Here is an 18,318-nt window from a genome sequence, read left to right on the forward strand (position 1 = left end):
CCAATTTAAGGGCACTAACCTAACAGTAAAGGCACGAAGTAATGGAGTCCCACAAGATGACTGCAGTTTTATGATCATTCTTCTAAGAAAACATATCCTATTTTTTCCCTTGCTTAATGCAGGCTATGAAGGTATGTCTTTCTGTCTTAAAAAAAAAAAAAAAAAAAGATTAAGATCTATTGATTTTTTTTTCAGTTACGTAATAAAGTAACTGAATGTCATATAAACATGTACAGTTGAAATATTCACAAAATGGAGAAGACTAGAACCAATTTAATTTACAGCCAGGATCTGGTTGTGCTTACCTTATAGCTATATAGGCGACTGTTGATGGAATAGAGTTACTTATGCTCTTTAAGAACTTTGTGATTTGTAGTCTGTTTTATCTTCCAGTCAACAGGGCGTCCCCTCCTAAGCAAGGTTCCCACTGATGTCTTGTTAACCCCCCCCCCCCATTTTGCACTGAAGGAGCAGCTCTGTGGAGGGAATATTTCCACACAGACACATCATACGAAAGACATTTAGTGACAAAGACAAAGCAGATGATAGCAGGTACTGCCTTGATCAATAAGCTGACTCTAAGAACTCAGCTCCCGATCTATGATATGTAACTACTTCTGGGTAATTCTGCTCTGCTCACCGGTGGGATTGATTGCATTTTCATCGTCATTAATGTCTGCAGTGCAAAAAAATGAGAAATGATAGGGTAAGAGGAATGAGAGGTTACTGGAAATGTGCTCTGCATCACCAAGCTGTTTAGTGACACCTGCTAACAACTCGATTTCTGAAAGACAGAGTACGCTACAAGTGAAAGAAAACCTTTTTTACTGTGGACTGACACGGTGCTTTCCCACGTGAAGCGTGGGCTCCAACCCCGTTGACTTTTGTGCATGTCAGTGACTACCTGAGCTAGTTACCTGTTGACCTTAGGTGAATTTGCTGCACCTATGTTCAGAAAGGAGCAAGTTCGGTGGCGGGCCTGAGGCGAGCTTCCTCTTGTTGGAGGAGTGGTTGGCACCCTGCTGCCGTCTCTGCTCTGTGGTGTGAACATGGGCCTTCGCTAAGCCCTGGAGGAGAGAATTCAAGTTACTACATTTATCTTGTCAGTGGTTTTCAGATTTTGAGCTGGACTTAGGATTCTGAAAGTCCAAAGTTCAAACCTGAAAGACATGTCTCCATTGGCAGCAGTGTGGTCTCTGCTGCCTACAGACTCCTTTAACACTTCTGCTGAAGGTAAAAATATTACTACCGTGTTTCTTGGTTAATCTTTCCAACAAAATTTTCTGTGTTGTTGTAGCTCAGCCTTGGCCAGACCCTTCCTGCACATACCCTGCCAGGTTCAGGGCTCGAGGAGCTCAGCAGGGGCAGGAGGAGCCTGGCCGGTGCCGGTAGCGGGAAGCGCGTGGGCCCATGCGTGTCCCTGGTGGCCTGCTGTGAAGCGATGCACACAGCCCAAACTGGTCAGGGAAACGGCAGAATGAGATGCTGGCTGTGTTTTTCTTGGATATATTTCTTCTAATCTGCAGTTTTTGTTTCTCCTGAGCATTATTGAGGATCCTGGAGTTGTAGCTCTGAAAATATTACCGTGTTTGTTGGGCCTTTAAATTGCAGTAGTTTACTTTTAGTCTTAACATTAATGAAATTTTGTCTCTAGGGTGAATTTGGATAGTGAGAATAAAGAACTGGTAAAGCCGAATCTCACATCTTTGTTGATATATGGGGATTAATGTCCTGTCTTGAAAATTATAAAACCATAATCTATTAAAAGAGCTAGAGGGACGTGATTTAGACCTAGCTATTCAAGAAAATTCAGACTTAAGGTGGAAACAGTATTCAACCCTACTGTGTTCTGCATAGAGGGTGGGGATTACAAAATAAAAATAAAAGTAAAAATAAAAATAAAAAATTGGTCTCTGTCCATGAGCTACTAGGCAGTATACCCTAATGGTGAAGTGGGCTCTGATCTGTAAATAATCGTGTCTTGGCTGTACGTTGGACTTAACTGAGAGAAGCTTGGTCATTGTTTTTTCATTACTCAGAAATGAGCCAGTTTAAGTCAAATATTGAGCTCATGGTAAGGCAAGCTAGAAATGTGCTAAGTCTCATATTTAATTGCTTTGGCAAAACAGTTGTTTCATTTGCTCTTCTTTGCTAAAAAGATCATGTAGAGGGTGTTTCCAAATCAGTGTCTGGTCTTCAGGAGATGCCAGTGTTTGGGAAATTTGTACCCTTGCTTTTTGTCTAGTATTCGTTTTGTAGTTCAATGAGTGCATGTTACTAGAAACAGTGGTTATTAAGGCAGAGCGCTTGGATTTGGGTTAACTGTGCTCCACAGTCAGCTTCTCTATGGTACAGTTCTTGTGGGACTTCAAACAAACACCTGACTTTCCTGTCTCTTACTTTTTTCTTCTATGAAACCTGTATCATACCTTCTAGCTCAGGAAAATAGCGTCAGGCCAAATCCATTGGTATGTAAAGCACTGCTCAGGCTCACATATTGAGAGTGTCATACGAGTGTGAAAGGTACAACCTGGCATTAGGATGCCAGTTCTTAGTTATCTGCTGTGCATATCATCTTATTGTTACTGCTGAGTACAAAACCACCTTTGCGTACTTATGGCTAAAAGAACAGCTTACTTCTAAAAAATAGCTTTCCTGTTACTTGGTGATTCTGACCATGAAAGTCTTGTCCATTTCGTGTTCAGAAATGAGAATTTCTTTAGGCTTGTTTGTGCCTGAGACATCATTTCTGCAGGCTGTTGACCTGACTGTAATGCTAAATATGAAACAGAATCTTTTTAAGAATTATTTTTGCATGGCTAATTATAGCAGTTCAAATAAAATGCATTTTACGTTCATTGTCAGTGTACTCTTTTAAAGTTCCACATCTGTTAAATTTCATATTTAAATGCATATCATCCTTGGCAGTGATACTTTCTGGAAGCATCTGAAACTATATAAATACAACTTCTGAAATTTTTGTTTTTTCTTCTCCCATCCTGTTCATAGGATGTATCATGTTTATATTTTGATGATGATGTCAGGCACTTTTTCATCTATTTACAAACTCTTGCTGGATAGGAACTCTGAAGAACTGTTTTGGAGACACTGGTAAACATCTTCTGGTTAAGATGATCTAAGAAACTTTGTGTTTTTTTTCTCACAGTTCTTGAAAGAGGCCTCATAAATTATTTGGGAAATGCCTCCCCGTTAACCTTCTTGAAATTGGCAGTGAATAAAATATTTTAACTTGGAGAGAGTGACACAAATTCTTCCGCATTTTTTGGATGTACTTTGTAGTTATCCAGTGAAATCTGAATTCTGCAGGCATTAAAAGCAACTTGAAGATTGAGTTGTTTGCACAAGATGAGATATTTGGGGGCCAGCTTTCAGCTGTGTCAAATGTAATATATTTCTTTCCAGTACAGCGTTGCTAGGCATATACAATATAGAAATAAATAAATATTTATAAAAATAGGTAATGTAAGGGTTGTTTTGTTTTTCAAGCTGTGGCTTTAGGTATATGAAATGGGATGTCTCTGTTGGATAAAATGTAAGACTGGAACTAGGGAATCCAGTTTTCTATTCTAGCTTTTACAGATTTCCAGTGTAGTCTTTGAGGAGAAACATAATTGAACAGACTTTGTCCTTCTGTTTGTGAAATAGCTAAATTTAGGTATGTTTAGGATTTACTTTAAGAATACTTTTTTAAAAACAGAGTCACTTCTATGGGCTTTTAGTCTTAATAGATTGTTCCAGGCATTTTCTTTCATCACTAAACATTGGGTTGCCTTGCAATACTAAAAAATATAATTGAAGACATTTGTACGGAGATGTAAACTTACCATCAAATAGTGTTACACTGAAGCTTATCTGTCCAAGACATGGGTACGTGGAACAGATGCCTTAGCTGCTTCTCAGTCTCTGCGGAGCTTTCTATCAATAGCAATTCACAGGTACGTCCCCTTAGTACTGCAGTGATGTTGCAGAGTTACGCTATGAAGACAGCCATTACGACTGCTGGGGAGCAATAATAATTATGTTTGAGATCATTATTCTTCATTTACAGGTTGGGTTGAAGTGGGATTTGCCGTGTTATACTGTTCATTGAAAATCAGCTGAAGGCTAGGTGAACAGTTTTAAAAAAAAGTAATGAGAAACAAAAAAAAAGTAATGAGAAACAAACAATTGAGTGTCAGGGCCTTTCTACACAAACATTTTTTCATGGTCTTTTAGAACATTTTTCCACTTTCCTTAATTTGCAGAGACCTTTATGGTGTTGTAGTGAAAATGCAGACCTCTTGTCAGTGAATTTGGCATGTTAATGCCGCTTGATTTTCATAGCTCCTTTCTGTGGATGTGTTTAGAAGAGGTCTGCGGACCAGCAGATGTTAGAGGGCTCAAGGTGAAAACCCAGTGTTTTAGACTTCAGGTGTTTATCGCCGTGATTCTGTGGTTTTGCTGCAGCCAAGAAAGGCTGAAGTTTTGCTTTGGAGAACTGGATTACGTGCAAGAAGAAAGCTGGGTGCTATCTTAGTATGTTTTTAACATGTATGTCAAGTCCAAGGATTTTAAAAAGTGTTTGATCATTATGGTATTGAAAAGGTCATAATATAGCATTGTGCAAACATGTAGCAAATCATGTGCTCATGCCACAATGTATTGCTGCGGATATCAGAGTACTGGATATATTATTAGAGAAGGTGGACTTAGGATGAACTCTGAAAGATGCCTTACGGGAGCAAGCCAAATACTTGAGAACTTTTAGAAGCACCAGAGCAAGCTAGTCTTCCGCCACACACGGAAAGTTCAAAGTCCTGTTATCAAAGACGTTATGGTATTTTGACTGCTTTATTTTATACGTTATTGATACAGAACAGATAATAGAATGTATTGATGGAAAATTTGTTTCACGAATGGAAGATTTCTTTCATGAATTCATGACAGTATTTTTCATGAATGTGCCAGTGTTAGACATTTACATAATTTGTTATCCTTTAATTTTTGACTAAAAAAAATTAAATCTGCCATTCGGATTGAGTACACCTAGTAAAATGTTGGAAGCATGTCCTTGGATATCTATTTCCTTCTTTTTGCCATCTTAAAACAATAAAAATAAAGTAATGTACAGTTTACATAAAAGTGATGTCAGAAATGGAGTAATTAAAAGCTTTCTATTTCAATTGTTATTCAAGAAAATGACCAAGAGTCCAGTAAGTAGCCAGTCAGGAGAATTATGATGGAGGAGCAATGTAGGTATCCCATTTAATTCTTTGCATGTAACGTATTCTAAATCATCTCTTTCCTGCGTGCCCCTCAAGTTGATGGCTGCCAGCCTTCACCAGCTAGTAGGCAAAAACCCTGAGCAGCCAGCAGGCTGTGGGACACATGATGCTTGGCTTGGCTGCAGTTCTGACTTCTTAACCTATCGCTCCAAAGATTTTTTGAAGGTCTCTTGAACAGTAGATTGCTACAAGCTGTGTCTTGGGAAGCATAATGTGAATTACATGTTGTCATCTCACATAGAGTGAAGATAATTACATGCTACTTTCCTAGTGATGTGGAAGTTTTCTGGAAGCTTTCCATTTCCCTCGTACCCCATGGTATATTTGTAGTTTAGCAGTTGTGGATTTCAACCTTTGCTTTACAGCTCCCTACATTATTATTTTTTCTTTATAGAGAAACCGAAGTGTTGTTGGTTTAATAAAACATTTTCGATAATTATACACATTAATGCACTTCCTTTTATTGTTGTATTAATGACACAGCCATAACCCCCTGCTGAATTTATCAGTCCCAGTCAACCATAAAGATAAACGGGAGAGCTGTGATTTTTAGCAGAACGTTTTGAAATATGAGCAAATTGAAAAATGACTGTTATTACAAATCATGCTTCTCTGGAGAATTGGTATAAAACCCTTCTTAAGTCTAATATATAAAATCACATTGTGGATCATATGCGAACATTTCTAAATGGTATTCACATCTGCTATATTTTTCTATTAGCGGCATCTACTTCAGAAGCGCTTTTTTGTTGTTCATATGTGCACTTTTAGTTTCAGTAAGTGAGCAAAGTCGAATTATGTTGCCGTCTTGGGAGTCTCTTTTCTAGTCGTTTATCTGCATTTTTTGGTGGATGAGCAACTCTATTAAAGTGCGGAATAATAGTTTAAAGTAAGGAGTGCAGTTCTTCTGTGAGGTACCACAGGAAGCCTGGCCTTCCTGCAAAACCACCTGTGAGGTGTTTAAGGGACTGCACTCGTTCCTTTGTGTCGAGCCTTTTTCTTTCACAGCTGTGCTGTGTGGGTGCCATATAATGAGCAGCAATCCTGTACTTATCCCTGTCACACTAAAATGAAGTGTGACATGGGCTGAGATCTTATTGTGGCATTATTCCTTTCAGATCCTGGCCCATTAGAAGCGGCGGGCATTAACCAGGCAGTGATACGTGCCAGGACTGTGGGCTTCTGCTCAGGATTTGGACATTTTAAAGCTTATATTGGAATTGCCCATAGTTACGTATTTTCCTTAAATGTACAGCAGTAGATTTACAGACCCAAGAGAAGAAAGTTTTGGGTGGGTGACAGAAGTGATTGCTTATGGAGAGCCCCTGGACATCACCAACTCCACGGAGGGTCACAGTTTCTGAGGAGACACCGAAGGACTCGGGGCTGTTAGTGCCGCATCCCGGTGTGTTGAAACCACCCGGCCACATGAGGACGTGAGGGTTTGAAGACAACCTCTGCCAGCGTTTCTGCCCTCTGTCCGTGGCTGCGGCAGTGCAGTGACCTGTGCAGGGCCTGCGACCAGGCCTGCAGTGGTGCAGCCGCTATGGGCATCGCGCTGAGTGAGCTGAGGCCGGGGAGCGCTGGGTAGCTGGTGCAAGACACGCCAGAGTGGTTTTGTCAAGGAGGATTAGCACTTCTTGAAGGCTAATTTTAATGTAACTCATTGAAAATAGCACATATATATATATATATATATATATTTGTGTTAATGGCAGACTGCTAAGAAAAGGGGTGATGTGTCCAGTAGTCTGTCTTTTCTCAAAATGTTTGAATTGACCTATTTATTCTTCTACCTCTCTCTATAAAATCTGCTTCTTTAAATGTCCAGGAATTAAATATTCACACACTACAGAGGGTCTTTTTCTGGTTTGTTTGGTTTGTCAGGAGGTGTTTGTATCAATCCTTTTGTCTCTCAGTGCAAAATCGATTTACTTTTAGGGGAAATCAGTTAGGCCAGAGGTAAGCAAGTGGGAGCAAAGTTTAATTTGGTGAGCTTTGATGAATATTGTATTGCTGTTGATGGCCTGAACCAAACATTCAACTTAGTAAGTCTCATTCAAGTATATCAAGTGGGATGTGGTTCAGTTTCTTGTTTCATTGTTTTAGAAACACACAGCGTTCAGTGTGTCTAATTACATCAAACTTTAGGGCAGCACTCCTTGAATAACAAGTCTTTTGACTTCAAAACATTTCACGGTTATCTTGTATTTCTCCTTTTTTTATTTTTTATTTTTTCATTTTGTGTAATATGCTGCTTTCACCCTGGATTACCTGGCAATTTTCTAATATTAAATCCCAGCACTGAGATTAAAATCTGTTCTTTAACTGAAAGATATTTCTATCTATGATACTTGTTTTGTATTTTAAAGCAGCCCACATTTTAAGATGAAAGGAAAGTTGCTTTTTACCATATTAATAAAGACTTAATAATACCAGTCAGCGATGGGTGGTGGTGTTAATAATTGGCAAATAACGTTTCAGCAGATTCAGGAGTATCTGTGAACTGTGAAATGAAACACTTTCTTTTTAACAAAATGTCTGGGCATATTATTTCCAGGGAGAGATAGCAATAAAAAGGGGGGAAAGGTATATTAATAACTTACAAAAAGTCATAATTCATAGAAATGTTACTATCTTTTATTGTGTATCATAATAAATAAATCAGTTCTCTGTTTTCAGACTTTTTATTCTGGCCATTTTGTCCCATGTTTATCTGACGATTGAAATCTTTCATCTAGGAAGGATGGAAACATGCAAAAGGACTCTGGACTACTCTGTATCAATGTTTTTTTTTTCCATTTAGCTGACTTGCAGTGAAATACAAAAGTTTTTTCAATAATTTTCTTGAAGTTACTATCATTTATCTGTGATAACACAGTTTTGCTTGTTTCCTTGCAGCTGTGCAAAAGACAATTTGACTAGCTAGAGCATACTATGCCTGGAAAAATTAGGGAATTTGTAAAAGTTTAAATTTTTTTTAAGGCAGTCTTAGACTTTTAAAAAGCAAAAAGGCAAGCTGAACAACAACAACAACAAAACTACCAACCTTATCTGAGAATATAAATGCATAGAAAAGTGTAATGAATTGAAATCTCAATTCAGAGAAGATAGTGGAAGAACTCTATGTTCTTTGCTGTTAGCTGAAAGTTTTTATCTAACTTGTTTTTCTTTAGCCAAAGTAGATTAGTTTTTCATTTATACAGAAAATTAGAGTAGCTGAATTTCTTTTGAAATTTCCTCTTAAAAATGTGTACTGGGGACTTTTGTTCACATATAGGTATTCCTGGTTATTTCTTACATTTAAATGTGTTTATTCTGGAACAGGACTGTTGCTAAGATTTTGGTTATCTTTATCTGCAAAGTGGAAACAATAAAGTAAAAACAAAAGCAAATGATTTTCTAGAACAAGTGTTTCACACAAAGAGCTGTTCAGAAACTGCTGTTGTGCTTTAAGTGGACTCCTGTGTCAAATTTGAGCAATAAAGAGCCTGACGATAGATGAAGGTTCATCAGTTTTCTCCGAGTAAATGAAGCCTTTTGTATGTTTTATTACTTGAGGTTTGAAATATCAAATTGTTCTGTTTTGCAGGGCAGACAGAAATTACATGCTCAAAATTGAGAGACTCTAGGATATGAAATACATAACCAATCTGTTTTTAGGATTTTTTTTTTTATTTATCTCAACAATTGTTTTTTACAAATGGAGCAGCCCTTGCTGTAAATTATAAACAGGTTTATTTTTTGTGCCTTTCTCTATCCCTTGTCTCCCATTTCAAAGCACTTCCTATTACACAGAAACAAGCTCACATACTGGCTGATGTGTGTGATGAAATTACTTTGACTTCTGCCATAAGCATGTATGCAACAAATATTTCTTCAGTGTCACGGAAAACTGAAAAAAATCAGTTTTGATGTTCTTACAGCATACAGATCTCAAGGTGGAGGAAAAGCACCAAGGAAACGTTGGTGTAGTTGAAGAGGGGTGCTCATTTGCTATACCTGGAAGATAAGAGCGATAAGCAGAGTACTGAAACCCTTAAAATTCACTGTCTGCCATATCCAGATGTCTGGCACAGGTAAAGAGAGAGGGGAAAGAAAGAGAATATGATGTTTTTTCTTTTATGCTGATACTTAAAGGGAATTATTCGGGGTAAAACAGATTCCAGGGCAGAAATAACTAAGAGATCACTTTGATGTTGCTCCACCTGTAATGTAAATCTGGTACTGTTGATCTTGATCATGTAAGACATTTTGTCAAGCCTTCCAGTACATCCCTGTGGTGGTGTTTTCCTTAATTAGACGCAGATTACTGTTTGCTGCACTGACTTTCAGTGGAACTGTTGTTTTCATGGAGACTACCCCATACTTCCAGCATAGCTAACAGGATTATTTTACTACTCAACCTTCATTTTTCGAAGAATTCAAGGATCCTTTTCCATTCAAGTTTTCAAAGCTACTTAATACGTTGACTTTCACAGTCTAATTTTGCATTCTACTTAACCCTGCATACAAGTCAGGTATTTCCTGAAAGGATAAGTATGCTGCATTCTGCCCTCTGGCTGAAGACATTTGTCATTGTCTGTATTTATTTATTTTTATTATTGAAGCAAGTTAAGGGGTATTAATCAAGTCTTTAAAAGCATTTTGATTTTCAGGGGTAATAAACAATAATTAAAGTAATTAGAAAAAAGAAAACAAGTTGTAGGTGCCATATTGAACATGGAGCTGGCCTGTAAGGAAGTGCAGTGCCGTCTTCCTGCTGCTCGGCCAAAGGCTTTTGAGAAATGTTAATGTCATCAGTCACTTCAGAGCCCTAGAGACCCTTTGAAAAGCAAACAAATGTTTCAGGTAAGGAACGTGTCGGTGCTGATTCATTTACTTCACCATTAGAGCGAGTGCATTAATCACCTCCCTATCTCGAGAGCACGAGCAGGAAGCCGGAGGGAGCCCAGGCACGGGCACCTTGCCTTAGGTGTAGGGGCAGGTGGCTTTGTGCAGGGACCCCCATCTGTCCTCCCTCCACGTCTGCTCTCATCTCCTGATGGTTTTAACGAGATCAACTTTTAAGTAGAATGTTCTCTTGGTGGGAGGGACAGAAGAGGGTACTTTATTAGGTTACACAGTAAAAGTGCCGTCTATCATGCTGCCCTGTCAGGATAGAATTATCAGACTTTTAATGTTCCTGTGGCTGGACTGTCTTCTGAACTGTGGTATAGCTTTACAGAGCCTTTTGTTGGTTACATGGAGACCTGCTTTGGGGTGCAAGGAGTGTTTATTTTAAATATAAGGTAGATTTGAAAAAAGGGAGTTTATTAACTGTACATTGATGTATGTGAAGGTGTCCTGATTATCTGGACTGGTAAAGCCTTCTTCTTCTTGCTTGCTCGTTTTTCATGTGAAAGGGTTGGGAAAAAAACATCAACTGCAACTGATGGTGTGAAGACATTTTGCTGTCTCTGCACTCAGTTTTATGTCCGCATCAGTTTTCCTTTGGTGTATGATTTCACGGAGTAGCACTTTTTGCAATTGCCACTGTTTATAGTCTGGTTGTTTCTTCTCTGGATTCTTAGAGTAGCCCTCTGTTCTTGTTCAAGAAACACGCAGCAGAGGAGGCTGGCACAGCCGTGATCATGCTGGTCCAAGGCAAGAAGCATTTGGCAAGAAGCATACCAGGGTGTATGAGGAGGTCTGGAAATAAATCTCCTCATTTCCCCCTCCGCTTAGAACTTGAGGCCCCGATAAGGTGCTGTGTGCAGATTTCTGAGTGGTAGGAGAGGTGCCGTCCTAATGGAGGAGCAAAGCCACTGTCTTCATATTGAATCCCCTGAACTGGATCTTTCAGAAATATTTCTAGGAATCCCTGAGTAATTTCTTTATTTCTTATGGAACTAACTACATTTTAAAACAATTATAAACATGTAATTTCTAGATAGTATTGAGAAATATTGTTAACATCGTTACTTATGAGCTCCTGAGATCCAGTTTACCTCTCTTTAATTTGATTTGGATTTTCCTGACTTGGCTCATTAAAGTCCCTGAGAGAGATTTACATCAAAATTAATCATATCAATGGTTGAATTGCTTAAGCAGCTCAGAGAACTCAGTTTTGAATAGGTTTTAAGATGCTGTTTAGATAGTATGCTTATGTTTCACAAAATGATTTGTTACAAACCCCATAGATTCTCATCAAAGATGCCCTCACAGAGGTAGGGGCCTCTGACAAGGACCTTGGAAGTGCATATTATACATGTACTTTATATTTGTGTCTTTGTAAATTTCATTACTGAATGTTGGAAAATATGTTACAAAATGTAGGTACTGTAGTAGAAACTTAATAGTCACAAATTGGGTTCTATGGAAAGTGTTAATTTTTATGAAAAGAAGTAAAAAATTCGAAACTCAATGGGACTAGCGGTATTTCGTCATTCTATGAATAACTGTTCAGAAAAGATAATTCAGGTTCTACTTTTCCAATAGACTTAAAAACATGTGTTTATCAGAGCTAATACATTTGTCAGTTGTTCAGTGGCTTTGCTGAAGTGGTGCATTACGATATTTACTTCAGTCTTGAGAGAGCTTAAAATTTTAAAGACTGTTCTCTTGATGTGGGAAAATAAACTGTTTCTCCTTTTCCCAACAGTTTTGGTTACTTTTAGAGCACATTATTTTTTTCTTCACATTTATCACTTTAAATTCGGGATTCAGCATACTTATTCAACCCCTATTTCTCCTGCTTCCTTTCTGTGGCAATGCAGGCCTATAAAAATAGAACTAGTAATTAATATATATGATCGAGTACCTGGTTTGAAAGACGTGATGCAATTACAATAGCAGGACTTCTGTGTTTTATAGAAAGACTCCTAATCGTTCATAGAAAGTGAACACGTAAACCATGTTTGCAAAGTACTTTGATATATTTAAAAGGTTTTAAAATCTTATTTAGTTCTTTTTCCTTTTTTTTTTTCCTTTTCAGAAAGGAGTATAAATACAACATAATATGATTTAGCATAATGAAAAACAGAATCACTTAGAAAACAGAACACAACAGTGTTATGTTCCTGCTGTTTTATTGTTACTCTGAACAGTTAAGGACAGAAAAACTATTTATCACTTTGCAATCAGGAGAAAATGCTTGGTGGCCCTACCATTGCGTGACTGCAGAACTTGCATTCTCACAGGAGGATGCCTCCCTTCTTCTGAACGTGCCTTGAAGTACAGAGAAGCCCATCAAATTTCAGAGCACCTCTTTATTAGTTTTGACAGTGTTTCCACTGCGCGCTGAGACTTTTCAGGAAGGCAAAGAGGCTGCTCTTGGAGAAAGGGTGCACTGCAGTGCATTGCAAGCAACCTGTGTTCTGGAGGTAGCCAGCCTGCTGAAAGAAACCTGGGTCATTTGTCCCCATTTTGGTGGTTCTCGTGTCAGAAGCTGTTCTCCAGGATTCTTTCAGAGTTTCTGTAACCCAGGAAGGGTAGAGCAGTTTTTAAAATTACCTAGTTAGCATAAATAGTATTTAAATTTGAAACTAAATGCAATGAACTCTTTAGGACTAAATAGGGCTTTTAAATAGAGAAGAAATATCATTCCTGAGGTTATCGTGCATGCTGGACGTCCAGGCTGATTTGGAACATATTTTGAAGTTTGTATGGATCAGCATGATATAAATTGTTGTGGAAAAAATAGAGAAAAACATGTGAGATTTGTAATTTGTTTTGCTTTGAAACACTCTGTGCTTGAAAAGAACAGGTCTGATCAGATCTGAACAGTGGCATAAATAGTGCAAAGTCCAAGAGTCTGGATTTTGATCAGTTTCAAAATATTTGGATAAAAAATATTTTTATTATCAATTTATATTTAATTCTGGCTTAGACGGTCTAAATACAAATATAGTATAAATGACCGACTATGTCCCTGAGCTGCAAGCCCCTTGCTAGCTGAGGTAGGAAGCATTTTTGCCCTGGTCTTTTGGTATCTGCTGTTGGAAACTGTTAGAGGCAGGATTTTGGGATGGGTAGATCAAGCGCAGCTGTGGGTATTTTTTTTATAAATGCCTGGTTTTCTAGAAACATTTGAGAATTGCTTTTCCACATGGACCTAATTGTATCTCTAATACACATGGAAGGTATCAGTGGACTTCTCTGCTCAAATGTCAAAATGGCCTGCTGCTGAATGTTATTACATAGTTAATTTGTTTTAATGCCATTTTTATGTGCATGCTATCTAGGGATGCTATTTCATCATCAAACAGTATTGGTCCCTCTGGATGACTTCAGAAAGTAAGGATGCTCAGAGAAAACCTTTGGAGCCAACTGTAATTTTGGCAGCTGCTCATCGCAACAGGAGCGATAGCGGCTGCCTGGCACCATGTGCTGGGAGCCACTTACCATGAGACTGGCCCCGTACCACGCTGGATGCTCTCCTCCACTAAAGTCATAAGAAGCACTATTGTCAGTGCACTTGCTCCCCCAGTAGCAAGCTGGGAAAGATGAGAACTCACCGATTTTCAATTTCCCACTTTTGCCACCGCTTGGAAAAGAATTTCCCTTTCCTGTTCTCTTCACTGTTGCATTAGGGTTTTATATTTTCCAACTATTAGGTGCAGTAGATAATACTATGTAATTACAGATGAACCTAGCTAAAATAGGTAAAGCTGGTATATGAACATGTCAGCAGTCATGGTGGGTTTCGTTTTTTTTTTTTTTTTTTAAACTGCAGCAGGAAAGAGTGAAGTGGCTGCTTTTGTTTAGTGCCCCTATGCTCCTAGGTTTATCTTTATTAAAGAGAATGCCTGTCGTATCACAGATTTTACTTGCTGTGAAGTTACTGTGCACTGAAATGACATTACCTGGTTGATTTAGTATGTATAATTTAAGATATAGAATTTAAGGTAATATTATATTTTTTTCTAAGGAAAAATAATTTAATTTACCAGTATTTTGATTTAGAATTCATATCCTGCATCTCCTCAAGAGGATTAAAAAAAAAAGAAAAGAAAAACCTAACTTAACAACTAACCCCCAACCAGAAAAGTAAAATATTCTTCCTTCCCTTTTCCAGAAACTTGTCTTCTGAACAACAGGCTAATAACTTCTTGCCATGTTCAGAATATTCCATTTGAGTGCTGACAGTAATAACCATGTTTTATTTGGCTGTCAGGAGCCCTGTAATATGGACAGGTAATGTGTTCATTCTCTGTCCAGTGGGAGGAGAATACCTTAACCGTCTGAAATGATGTGAAAAGAATGAGAGCCAGTTAAGATGATTTTAAGGAAAATAAAAGCAATGTATTTATTTGCAGTGGTGTCTTGCAAGTTGTTGGTTAGCTGGGCACTGGTTATTCCTTGTGGATATCAGAACACACACAACACAAAACCACAGCCTTTCCTTTTTGTGAGCACACACAGCCACTTGCTGTTGAGGCGCCATCACTTGCGATGTGATGACAATAAAGCTGATGTGCTATATTGTTTCCTGTACTCCGACAGGTTCGAACCTTTCTCCATCCACGTTACATGAGATTTAAACTCTAATGAAAAATCTGAAATGGAGTGCAGCTTTAAAAGTGCAATACGCTTTCTGGGACATCTGGTGTAGAAAAACTGGCTCATCCAAGCCCAGCGTGGTGTGTAACAAGTGGTAGCTGCGTGGGCACCCGAAGGCTGCTGAGCGTGCTGCAAACTCTGAGGAGCCTGACTTGGGGATGAGGAGTAATTCATCCCGAGCCTGCGGGAGTACCTGGCATATGTGCGGGGGCGTGCAGAGACTCGCGCGGTGCTGTGTCAGGGGGTGCAGGATGCGGCTCCCTCGTCAGCAGCGCGCCGTAGCGGTGAGGCAGCCCTGGCCTTCCCAGCGCTCGCTGGGCGGTGGTGTGTGAGGGATGCAGGATATGCCTCTTTCCTCTAATTGCTCGCTTGTTTTCTTGTTGCCCAGTTGCAAAATGTCAGAATGCGTTCCTGATCTCTCGCCTGGTGGCAAGGGCACGGGGAAACGAATCGCTACCCAAATGCTGCTTTGGTTCATATCACTGCCAGCTGCCTGCGTCCGACCTCAGTCACCTAATGAGTCTAACACTTCTGGCTGCAAGTCTGTAATGGAAAGCAGCCTATACGTGGGATTTCAGTGCGTTTGAGAAGATCCGTGTCTCAAAAGAACGAAGTAGATGGACCGTTAATAGAGGATGGATAGACCTGGGATGCTAAATCTAAACAGCCACCCGCTTTTGCAGTCCCTTATGCCTCCCAAAGAGCTGTGATGAGAGCTCTGCCCTAGTTAAAATAACTTCTTTCCTGGTTGACTGTCAGAGCGTAACAGGGATGGTAAGAGTGGTTAGTCGCTGAGGGAGGTAGAGTTATACTCGGCTGCATTACTAGGCTGTGTCTAAAATGGCTTGCAAATGGAAGCTGGGCTGCGTCCCCATAACGCCAAGAGGGGCAGTTCCAGCTGAGCGTGGCAGGCTCTCAGCAGAGCCCACCGAGGGGGGATGCAGCAGAGTGCTCCGCAGCCAGACCAGCAGTTTGTTCGCTGCCCGGGGGACAATTCCGGGGAAACTGGGACAGGCAGCCCCTTACCGCTTTCTGCTTGTGTCCAGACTGCTTCTTTCTCAAGGCTGAATACTTCTGCAGGTCACGTTACGACCTGCAGGCGGTCAGTAGCTGTGGTACATATGTCATGCGTGTGGTTATGGTGATTATGAGTACTTCTAACAGGAATTTCTCCTAACTTGCTTGCAGTGTTTTAATTAAAATGACACTGGTTTTCCACATAGTCTTCTGTATGACATCAATAGACACTTGACTGATTGCCTGGGTGGCTAATGCAGCTGGACAGTTGTCAAGACAATCTGCAGTCTTTTCATGTATGCAAGAGTAAAGACGTCTGAGTGTCCAAATTTTATTCTGTCGGCCTGTTCATTTATTCCTTGAGCACAGTCAACTCTCGTTAGGTTGCTGAGTCAAAGATATGAAAATGACCTCTTGTGTCATTTTGATGCAGTTTGAACTGCTGCTTCAAAATAAAAATTGGATCACAGAATGCATGATTTTATGAGCACTTCATACATAACCTTTGTTTCTTGCTTTCAGACTAGCTTTTAAACAGTAGCCTCAGTCTAGAAAGAGGCTGGTGGACACTATTAATTGCCACATCAGTCTTATGTATTACATCTCTGCAGCCTTTTAGTCAATTGTTCCTTGATTTAGTCCATGTGGTTAAGATGATGCACAACATGTAATGTTACTACGGTTGAAGTAATACTTGTTCTTTGAACAGATGCACTGGGGATTTAATGTTTCTAATATGTTGTAAATGACATTTGTTGGTAGTTCTCATATTTATTATCATCTAATAATTTAATAATTGGAAGCGTACCTCTTTTAGTTCGTTTAGTGGAATATTACAGAACTCTATTTTTATCTGCTCCTCTCCATTTCTCAAATACTTCTGTGGTTGAGTAACACAGATGGGTATTTCAGCTGCCTAATTTTAGGCATCTGATTTGTGCTAAAGTTAAGCTTCTACGGTCGTGTCTCAGAGCTAGAGGGAGAGAGTTCCGCCCCTGCAGCGAGCCATTGAGCGCTAGGCACTCCGAGTTCCCCCGCCTCTCTGGAGTTGCATGAGACCAGCTTCTCAAATGTAGAATCCCAGTTTGATGTCTGAAGTTACGCAAAGCTTCTCCAGAAAAAAATATCACTGAAAGGTGACGTTCAGGCAATGGTTTTATGGTTGACTCTTAAGGTCAATTCGCAAAGTTGTCTGCTGCCTAACAGTATCTAAATGGAAGGAGCTGAGTGTGTAGAAGGCTCTGGTGCACAGCCTGTAGGAAGTACGTCTGGCTGCTGAATAGATGCCAAGCAATTTAGTTCTTGATGCTTTTTGCTTGCTAGCTGTTCTGCTAACATTCTTGCAAAATCCCAGACTTTGGGGTACCAGAAAAACATCTTACAGAATATATGTGAAATGCTACTGCTTTGGGTTTCGCTGGCATTGACAACCAGGTTCTGGCAGGATTGATTACTGTTTCTCTGCGCAGCAGTATAGCCTGAATATAGTCACAACTTGTATCTTCAAAGCACATGAAACCTTTATTTGGTAATCACCAGTAGTCATGCCTGTTGCAGATAAATGACTTAATTAACACAAAAAATAAAATTATGCATAGTGTCCATTTTCTTATTTGATGTTCAAATCTTGACAAAGAGGTATGATGGGAGCTCACAACAACATCTGTTTTACTAATAGTAGGCTTCAGTCACTGGTCCTGCAGGTGGCCATCCTCCACTTCTCCTCCTGACATGCCCCTGCTTTTGCTGATGTTGGCTATCTCACCTTTCTTTGGTTCTGAAGGGATCACATGCTGCTGGAATTGGCAAATAAATAGCGGCAGAGTAGGAACACACATGCCTCCTGCCTTTCTCTTGGGCAGTCAGAGCTAAGGAGCCAAAGCCAACATTCGTGGCCAGCCTATTGCACGTACCGTCTCAGAGTGAAGAGTTTCTTGGTAGTCTCTGTTCTGCGCATTGGCTGCATGCTGCACATTCCTTCTCCGGGAGAGCTGTCCTGTGCTCAGCTTCAGTCGTTGTGGAGGATGCAGCTGCAGGATTTCAAACCCAACCAATTCCCATGTTTTGGAAGGCAGAGCAGACAGATGATATACATTAATCAGAAGCCTTTCATCTCAAATTCAGTCATTGGTCTTAAATTATTTTATTACCTAAGGAAGCAGAAAATGAGAGGTGGTCCAAGCTTTCTAAGGTTAGTCATTTAGGGATTAGAGGAAGGGGAAGCAGAAGCATCCCCTCAGGTTTCACCATCAAGAGCCTTTTGTCAACACTTATGATTGTGTCTGTTCCCTTGTCTGTGTGTACTCTGCATGCGAATCATGCAAGAGAAAATTAGAAGACACTAGTCTCTACCAGCTAGATTTGAGCTGTTTATACCTGACGTGCTTGCATATAAGATACACTGGACGTTTCAAGAACCAATTAAGAAAAGCAATAACCTTTCTTAGTTTGATGATATAAAGTAAAAAATGCA

General features: G+C 39.6%; 1 protein-coding gene and 1 long non-coding RNA gene across 13 annotated transcripts in view; one reads left to right on the top strand and one right to left on the bottom strand.

Moving 5' to 3' along the window:
- Positions 1-18,318, top strand: part of PARD3 (par-3 family cell polarity regulator) — a 445,998-nt gene that overhangs the window by 111,697 nt on the left and 315,983 nt on the right. The window lies entirely within an intron of this gene.
- The window catches only part of LOC308191229, a 77,227-nt gene that overhangs the window by 40,206 nt on the left and 18,703 nt on the right, over positions 1-18,318 (bottom strand). The window contains exon 2 of the long non-coding RNA XR_013947819.1: positions 1-18,318. This exon is cut by the window's left edge and continues 40,206 nt beyond it; it is cut by the window's right edge and continues 16,200 nt beyond it. This is a non-coding gene — a long non-coding RNA (uncharacterized lncRNA).

The sequence above is a fragment of the Anser brachyrhynchus genome, assembly GCF_964034855.1.
Source record: "Anser brachyrhynchus genome assembly, chromosome: 2".
NCBI classification, from domain to species: Eukaryota; Metazoa; Chordata; class Aves; order Anseriformes; family Anatidae; genus Anser; species Anser brachyrhynchus.